Raw genomic sequence first — 9,318 nt, 5'->3', positions numbered from 1 at the left:
TTGGCTATCATCCCCTTCCTCTTGTTTTCTGCGACCAACTTGTAACAGTCTCCTGAGCTTGATTGGGGATTTAGGGTCGAATCTTAGTGTCTGTTTGCTTAGCTATTTGCCTATGCAGAGAAGTGGATTGCGTAAATTCATTCTAAACGAGCAATGAACAACAACCAATGACAGAGATGCACTTGTGTGACCCAGCACAAAGCGCTGACACTGCTGATATTACACGTAGATGGAATGATGATTGGTTGGTCCCCACAAAGAGTAGGTAGCAATAAAAACTAAGATAAAAGTGACAGACAAAAAGCACCAAAAATGCCTGCAACAGCAAACCAAACAGAATAGCCCGTGTTTGACAACACACACATCCAACATGCACAGGTGGGTCTACAACGCTCTGCGTAGCACCTACAGACAAGTACTACACCATCAGGTGCTTGACTCTCCACATATAAACTCTTTAATTTCAGGATCTTGAAAAGAAAGCGATTGGACTTCTTTAAGTTTCTTGGAAATGTTTCACCTCTCCCCTGAGAAGCATCTTTAGCATTAAAACTGAAAAAGGAAGGAAAAACTCCCTTTTAACAGGAAGAAACCTCCGGCAGAACCCAGAACTAAAAAACAAACTGCAGGACAGAGAGCTGGAGTTTAATAACTGCTAATGATTAAATACAGTAGTGGTGTTTAAACACAGAGAGCAAAAAGAGACGATTGCAGAAGAAAAAGTACATCATGGGAAGTTCCCTGCAGCCTAGGCCTATTGGAGTGTAACTAAGGGATGATTCAGGGTCACTTGATCCAGCCCAAACTATAAGCTTTATCAAAAAGGAAAGATTTAAGCCTAATCTTAAAAGTAAAGAGAGTCTGTCTCCCAAATTCAAACTGGGAACTGGTTCCATAGAAGAGAGGCCTTATAGCTGAAAGCTCTGCCTCCCATTCTACTTTAGAAACCCTATAAACCACAAATAAGCCAGCAGTCTATGGCATTTTATGGCATGGATGTCAGATGGAAACCCATCATAAAGCATAAGAAAGTTATGCAGTGAAAACATATGTTAAAATAACAATAAAAAAAAAATCATCCAAAACAGGAAAGAGCCAGAATCTCAAAACGCTCTGGCTAGTACAATTTCTAACATTTACATAACTTAATCTACATAATAGTTTTAAAATGTTGGGCTTGTGTTGGGCCAAATCAAAATGATTGCAATAAAGTCCAAGTCAAAATATGTTTTACACTCTTCTTTGCTTTGCATAAAAAGGAAGCCAGGGCATCATTTTGGAGCGAATGTAATTGTATTAGAAAACATTTAGTGAGAACATTAATGAACGATAAACCCTAGAATTAGGGGTACACCCTATTTTTCACAAGAAACAAGTTGTGCTTTACTTGGAACATTCAACACTTTATTGACTTAGGCAGACAAACACATTCCCCTCAATTTCAAAGAAAACAGAACATCTTTTCTTTAATCTGTGGCTGTGACAGTTGACAAATATTAGAAAAAAGAAACAGAAAATGAAAAGGTCTCTTTGTTAGTGAAGATATAAGCAATGCGTCCTTTTTGCATGCAATCACAATTAGTCTCAGCACAACCATCTGAAAGATCCTTCCAGAAAAAAGAGATCACTTGACCCCCCATGTGTGACCAAATCATGTCTTTCCATTAGGTGCTCTCTGCAACCATAGCATCTATCTCCGCTCAAGAAGGACACAGATGCTTAAAAAAGCAGAGGAAATCACAAAGAGCTGACAGTCTAGAAGTCACACGGTGCTTGTGATTCAAAAGGTCCATTATTCTGACTAACCACACTGATGAATCTTATGAATATGAACGTAAAACTGCCGAGTTTAAAATATTATTCTTAACTTAAGTTACATGCACATTTGCTTTAATGCTCATTACACTCTAAGAAATGACACACTGATGTTGGTTGCATTATGTAAATGCTTCATGTTAAAACTAATGCCACCAATTGATTTTTAACTTTAAACACAAGTATGTTGTTTTGAATTTAATTAACAAGATAATATTTCAATACAACAAAATGCAGTAAATTAAATCCAATGTAAAAAGTTCATTTAAAATGAAGAGCACTTTAATTTAAAGAGGATTGTCCTAATAGGCTCTCCGTACTTCTGAGTTTGCACATGTGCAGTGTGGAAGTTTGATCATCCGCCATTTTCAACTGAGACTTGCGCTTAGCATCCTGGATAGAATCCATCGCCATCTGAGGATTATTTGGTAAGTACAACAATTTAAGGATGACAAATTTGATTAATGTATACTAACTGATACACATCTGACACTTTCGGGAATACTTTTGCATTTTTTTTTTTAAACAAATAATGCCTGGCAAATTTTTTAACACTCTAGCTCAGGGCTGCCCAATCCCAGTCCTCGAGAGCTACTATCCTGCAGCTTTTAGATGCATCCCTACTCCAACACAGCTGAATCAAATGGTTTGATTACCTCTTCAGCATGCCATCATGTTTGGCAAAGGCCTGATAACAAGCCATTCATTTGATTCAGGTGTGTGGGAACAAGGATGCATCTAAAAGCTGCAGGACGGTAGCTCTCGAGGACCGGGACTGGGCACCCCTGCTCTAGCTTGTATACCTCTCACACATGTTAGAAGTATGAAAACATTTAACAAATATTGTTGAACCTGCTTCGGTGTAATTTTCCAAAATCTTTTGCGATTCTTGTTAAGATGAGACTTGCCTACTAAGACCGACAGTTTTAAAATTACTCCCAACATCTACCGCACCTGCTCCCTGACATCAGTAATGACCACTGGGAGCGCCAGCGATCCTGTAGTTTGAAGAATGAAATGAATGTGTAGTGTATTTTAGAAATGTGCATCAATTAAGTTGCTACATTGTTTGAAAGAATTCGACTCCATGTTGATTTCTGGTTTAGTGTCAGAAATCTTCACTGAAGAAGCTTCACTTTTCTTTCCAAGCTCCTCAGACTACGATGACCTGGATGACTGTGAACCTTCACAGACTTATTGTTATCCACAAAATGTCATGATAGGATTTTAAGTCCATATTGCCCAGTTCTAATCTTCTATTTAATTTTAATATTTTTAGGGGCACAATTATTAAATATATTGTTGAACAATCTAGAATTGATTAAAGCAAAAATGAAAGCTTTCACGTAATGTCAAAATTGAAAAGCTTCGATTTTTGGGTTCATATATTTGTTAATCTGACACAGAGGAGTCAGTGCCTTACCAATCATGAACCTCACTGCACATCACTGATGTGAGTTATGAAACATTGCTTAATCACATATCTGCTATGTGTTAATATTTTTGACTTTCTTTTGTAAAGAGGTTGAAAGGAACCAAAATAGGAAACTTCTATCATATTGAGTTCTTATCTCCACCAGAATCCCAGCGTTGATGTTTGACAGGAATGCATTCTGAAAGCTGTCTGTGTCTACTTAAATGAAAAGCCAGATGACCTGTTCAAGGAATTCTTGGTAAGTTAAAAAAGGAAAACGATCAGTTATTTTCCTTTTTTAAATTTGGGATTGGAAATGGAAGGTGGACTTACTTGTCCATATGTATATGTACGCAATTAACTTATCTTTTTTTAAATTTTTATTTAAAGGATGTGGATCTTGGTGCAAGCAGAGAAACAGAGCAGCTGACTTTGGGAGTCTATGTTGTCAGACATGAGAGCAAACTCTGCAGATACACCTGAGGACATTGCTGTCATCATAGAAGGATGCACTGTGCTGCAAGCTCTTAGTGATGTGGCAAAGGGTTGTGCCCTCCTGCTTGGACCAATCTATAGTCTAAATCTGAGCTACCCAAAGCACCTGAAATACACATTTGAATTTCTTCAGAAGGTGCCGATGGAGTTGGATGGGAACAACCTATCCATGAAGGTGCAGGTTCTGAAAAACAAACTGCTTGAGTGAAACAGCCTGCACTGAACTATAGAGGACACTGAACTTTAAGGTTCTCGAACCCTTCTCCTTGCACTTCATAAACTGTTCAGTTTGAATTGCCACAAGAACTTCTGCAAGGCCTTTCACTTTTCTGCGTTCTTTGTTCTTGAACCTTTACCAACATCCAACTACACTGAAAAAGACTGCTCCTAACTTTGGACTTCAGTTTAAGTTTTGAAGCAAAGGTTATTTTTCTAAATATGGACAAAAATGACACAAAAGTAATTTCTACCTGCTGTTTGCAGGGCTGTATTGTGGGATTTTCATTGTAGCCCAATCAAGTTTAAATTAAGTCATGTTAATGTTAAAAATGTTGGAATCACAACACTTTCCAGTTTTAATCATTTCAGTTTAACATGACATTCTGTATCTTGTCTTCCTGCACCTAAAATGCACTTGAATATATGTAAAGATTGTTTGGGGGAAAAGATCTAGAAGCATTTGAATTGCTCAAAGTGTGCTTCAACAAGTTTTACACAAAGTGTTATTAAAGTTAGGTTAACTGAATAAACTTGTGTTCGATTTATTTAATTTACAAACTTAAATAGACTAAGTTGCAATTCTGTTAAAGTGATTTAATCCTATAGTTTCAGTAGAGCGTGTTTTGGGTGAGTAGATTTATCAGATTTACTTAAAATTTGTTGTTCAAATTAAATATATCATACATTTTATATTTCACTAACCCAGTTGTGTGGAACCGGTTGACATAACTGGGTGGAGTAAATACAACATGTTATTTCTCAAAGTAAGTACAGCTTGTTTTGGTTGAGTAGGTTTTATTTAGTCTTCTCAATTTAAATCAACAAGGTTAGTTATATCAACATTATGATATTCAGCTAATACAACATGATTCTTTTGATTTGCATTTAATTATCCAAACCTTATCAGATGTACTTAAAATTTCTTGTTCAAATTAAATGTATCATACATTTTATATTTCACTAACCCAGTTGTGTGGAACCGGTTGACATAACTGGGTGGAGTAAATACAACATTTTATTTCTTAGAGTGTAGGGTCAGCATCTATCTCCGCTCAAGAAGGACACAGATGCTTAAAAAAGCAGAGGAAATCACAAAGAGCTGACAGTCTAGAAGTCACACGGTGCTTGTGATTCAAAAGGTCCATTATTCTGACTAACCACACTGATGAATCTTATGAATATGAACGTAAAACTGCCGAGTTTAAAATATTATTCTTAACTTAAGTTACATGCACATTTGCTTTAATGCTCATTAGGGTCAGCATAACATGCACACTATTAATTTGCTTTAACACGAGAAGCTGCTGCATCTGTCTCCTTCAAAATACCTCCACCTCAAGATAATACTCCATACTTTAAATTACGACCTATGTCAAACACCAGCTAGAGAACAAAGAGGGAACTAAGTTTCTTTGAATGTCCCTCCAGCACATTAGTAGTCTTAAAAAGAAACCTGACACAAAGTCAGGAAAATAAAGGACCTATGAGGTATCCTAGACGGTAAGATTAGGTCATGCTTACTGATTAAAACACGTCTATCCAGCTATATTTTGTTCTAAAAATATTTTTTCTTCCTATTAACATGCAATATTTGTTTACGTTAGGGATGTGAAGAAAATATGATGAAAATGTTCGTTACAGCTGTTGACTTTACTTCTCAACATTGTTTAACAGGCAAGAAATGAAAAATTGACATCTGCAGTGTCTTTTCACCTCTTATTCTAACATAAAGATCTCTCCTGGCTTATCTTGTCATGCGGTTCATGACCGGTTCTGGACTGGCTCTGTGAGTTTTCTTATGCAAACCCAAATGACATTTAACTGAATAGGGGAGTAAAACTGAAGAACCCCAAGATCAATCAAGATTTACACACCTCTGTTGCTTGTGAAGCTCGCACACAAGAATTTCCCTCGCGTGTACTGTACCAGTGTACCTGCACAGGTGATGTGACAATAAAAGTGATTTGATTTGAGATTTATTCTTCTCCTTTTATGCACATTTTCAATTTCACATTTTCAGGTTTAACAAAATATACAGGGAAAAAAACACTGCAGTGCTTTGACTATAAATATAGAAAAGACGGCCATCTTTCTAAGATGTATAACATGTCATTGATTGTATCTGACAGTTTCAAGGAGGGACCTGATTGCAACAGAAGGTAGTCTTAGTGTCTTTCAGCAAATAAGTCTACCTTTAAGCAGTTCTGGATTCAGTTGAATACTTAAACAGATTTTGGGAGTACTTGCTTGCAAAGATGTACATGGGAATTCTGATATTTGTCCCTTAAAGTGAAGTCTAAAGCAATTTGTCTTCAGTAGTACACACCCTAACCATCCATATCACATATGGAATGCAACTACTGATACTTAGTTGACTCATTTTACATTCTCACTGGTATATAAGCCTAGGCTTATCTTACTGTTGTGTACACTAGAGAATGTAAAAACAAGGTGTTGCTATAGCAATGATGTCATGATATGACTTTTTCATATCACTAAATCAAACAACCTTAATATTGAAATGATAACATCACACAGTTGCTCCATCATGTGAATCTCCCATTCTGCCACATCCCATAGGTGCTCTATTAGATTGAGATCTGGTGACTGTGGAGGCCATTTGAGTGCAGTAAACTCAATGTCATGTTCAAGAAAACTCACCAGCCATCACTGAATAATTTCTCTTTTTAAGGACAATTCTCTGTAAACCCTAAAGATGGTTTGTGTGGGAAAATCCCAGCAGATCAGTAATTTATGGAATACTCAGACCAGCCCATCTGGCATTAAAAAATGCCATCATGTTCAAAGTCACTTAAATCACCTTTCTTCTAACTCAATTTGAATTTCAGCAGGTTTTTCTGTCATGTGATTGGCTATTTGCATTAACAAGCAATTGAACAAGTGTGTCTATTTCAGTGGTGGGTGAATGTCTATCCGGTCCAGTACTGGAAATTTGTCTTTGAGTGTGAGACATTTAGTGAATAAAGTTGAAATGTAAAAATCACCTAGTACTGTAGTGTTTCAAATAGTCAAAAACATTCTAGTCTGAGGTTATAAATTAAGATTGATTTTTCAAATTTTTCTAGTCATGTAAACAATTATGCCAAAAGATGTATCCTGTTATATTGCATAGAGAGGAAAGCATGCTTTTTTTTTGCAACTCTAATGTAAATATTGCCTATATATTGCACTTAAAGGCAGGCGCTTTTGTAAAGGACACAACGTGAAAGCTAAGTTTTGAGTACACTAGTAGGGTCTTCCCCATAATCAAATTAAATCCAGACATGTATGGCTTAAACAACTGGAGCAGCCTCTTTCATTTAAAGCAGACTCCTCTTGCTTTCTTCTTAGAAAAATATCTGGTCATCTGAGCGTCTCTAACTGAACTGTCACAGATGATTAGAGGACGAACAACTCGTCTTGGTATCCCAAAGAGCATGGGGTCCTCACGAGAGAGTGAGCCACAACTAGAATCAATGTCACCGTTCAGATAATCACGCATTGCCGATTCACCATGTAAGATGCATTTTGTTTGCTGCCTAACTGTGTAAAGCCTCTATTCATATTCAGATTCTTACACAGAAGGAAAAAAACATGGTCACTCAGTAATGATCCAAATTCCAATGATGTGTGTTGACAAGAAAGGGTTTTAAGTGTTGAAATTATTTCTGTGACAAACCAAAATGACAAAATTTTCAAATCTTTTTAAACTAATATGCTTGAAATCTTGTTATTCTGTCAAATTAAAGAATTAGGGGTTATGATAATTATAAATTAAGTCAGTTATATACGTTTTCAACACAGTATACCATTAAATGCTTTTCATTTTTGGAACTCTGGAGAGCATTGTCTTTATTTACTTGTAAAATATTTTGCAGCATACACAGATGTAATGCTTCATGGATGAATGATTCCTAGTTTTGATTCATTCTTGTACAAGTGATTTTTTGAGAGCAAAATGTGGCATATAAACAATTAAAAAAACAAGCAAATGAAAAACATATTCTTGAGTAACATCTCTTTTAACCGATTGCGGGCTCTGAGTGATCCAGCAATAGTTGGACATTTGCAGAATTACAAACAAGGGCCCATCTCTTTTTGTGTGTCTTTGGTGACCTCTCCTCACATGTGTGTCACACACACTCACAGAAAAACAAGGCTTACACAACAGGAGTGTGAAATCACCATGTTCCGAGACCAGCAGTGGCGGGGGAGCAGTTGGGCGATGAGTAGCCAGAAAACTTGGGACATGTCAGGCAAAGCAATGACCCCCCCCCCCCCCCCCCCCCCCCCACCAAATTCATGATCACTCTCAGGAACTCTGCCAAACTCATTTGAAACTCAAAGTGCTGCTCATGCAAGATGTGTTAAGTGGAAATTACAGGCAGGATGAGAAGAATTACATGACTCGCAATGATGTTGCACCCAGAGAGTGTTACTTTGAGTGATAGATGATAATATTTACCAACTCATAATCATAAATGAAATGGCTGGTATTGTCAATATTCATTCAGGTTCAATTGGGTATTCATTTAGGTGTATTCACAGTTGATGTAGGCCTATTCATCCCCTGAATAGAATGAATATAATTAATACAGAGCACGAAGCTCTAAAATCTGTGTTTTATTTATTGATAAAATCAGCAAAAGCACTGAGAATTTGAGTACTCTCCCTGAGTACAATTTTGTGGTCATTTTTTGGTTCCATTGAATTACACTTTACATTTGTAGTCCCTGTAATTTAGAATCAGAATCATAATATCTTTATTGTAGAAATTATGTGCCAGTGCTGCGGCATTGAAAAAAAAAATATAGACAAAAATGAATATAACTATAAGGAAGAGAAAAAAGGACATATAAAAAGGGTAAAAAAAAATATACATAAAATAATGAACACACTACCATCTATTGCAATTAACGAGCAAGGTGGTATTTAATATCCTGATGGCTGTGAGAGTAATATTGTACTGTTTGAAAGTTGTAAGATGCAAAATGGACAATGTTTAGAAAATAATTGTTAAAAAATAAATATATATTGGCTTGAATAAGCAATGTGATGTATGTATGTATGATGTTTTATGTCTGATGTCTACTTTTACTGTCATAAGGATTATTACGACTTCTGCCTCTCCCTGAAGTGCCTCGGTCCTAAATGACCTGCATTATAAACATTCGTGGATGTGTAATTACTTACATTGCCGTTCTAGAGGCACTTCACAGGCTGTCTTTTCTCCAGAATGACTCAGGAAATACTGCAGTTTGATACATGAACTCCCCTACTAACTTTAGTTTTCTTGCACAGATTAATAGCTGGTGCGGGCCTTCTGTAGACGGTGGTTCAGCGGACAGCAATGCCACTCCGCCATCTAGCGTCCC

At 36.6% G+C, this 9,318-nt stretch overlaps 1 long non-coding RNA gene across 1 annotated transcript; it reads left to right on the top strand.

Annotated features, from left to right (window-relative positions):
• Positions 1 to 2,132: 2,132 nt before the first annotated feature.
• Positions 2,133 to 4,473, top strand: LOC113022352 (uncharacterized). Its single transcript, XR_003272421.2, has 3 exons — positions 2,133 to 2,243; positions 3,396 to 3,488; positions 3,620 to 4,473. It is a non-coding gene; the product is annotated as an uncharacterized LOC113022352 (long non-coding RNA).
• Positions 4,474 to 9,318: the final 4,845 nt, after the last annotated feature.

This window comes from Astatotilapia calliptera, chromosome 5, assembly GCF_964374335.1.
Source record: "Astatotilapia calliptera chromosome 5, fAstCal68.1, whole genome shotgun sequence".
Taxonomy (NCBI): domain Eukaryota; kingdom Metazoa; phylum Chordata; class Actinopteri; order Cichliformes; family Cichlidae; genus Astatotilapia; species Astatotilapia calliptera.
This window is presented reverse-complemented; position numbering and strand designations above follow the sequence as displayed.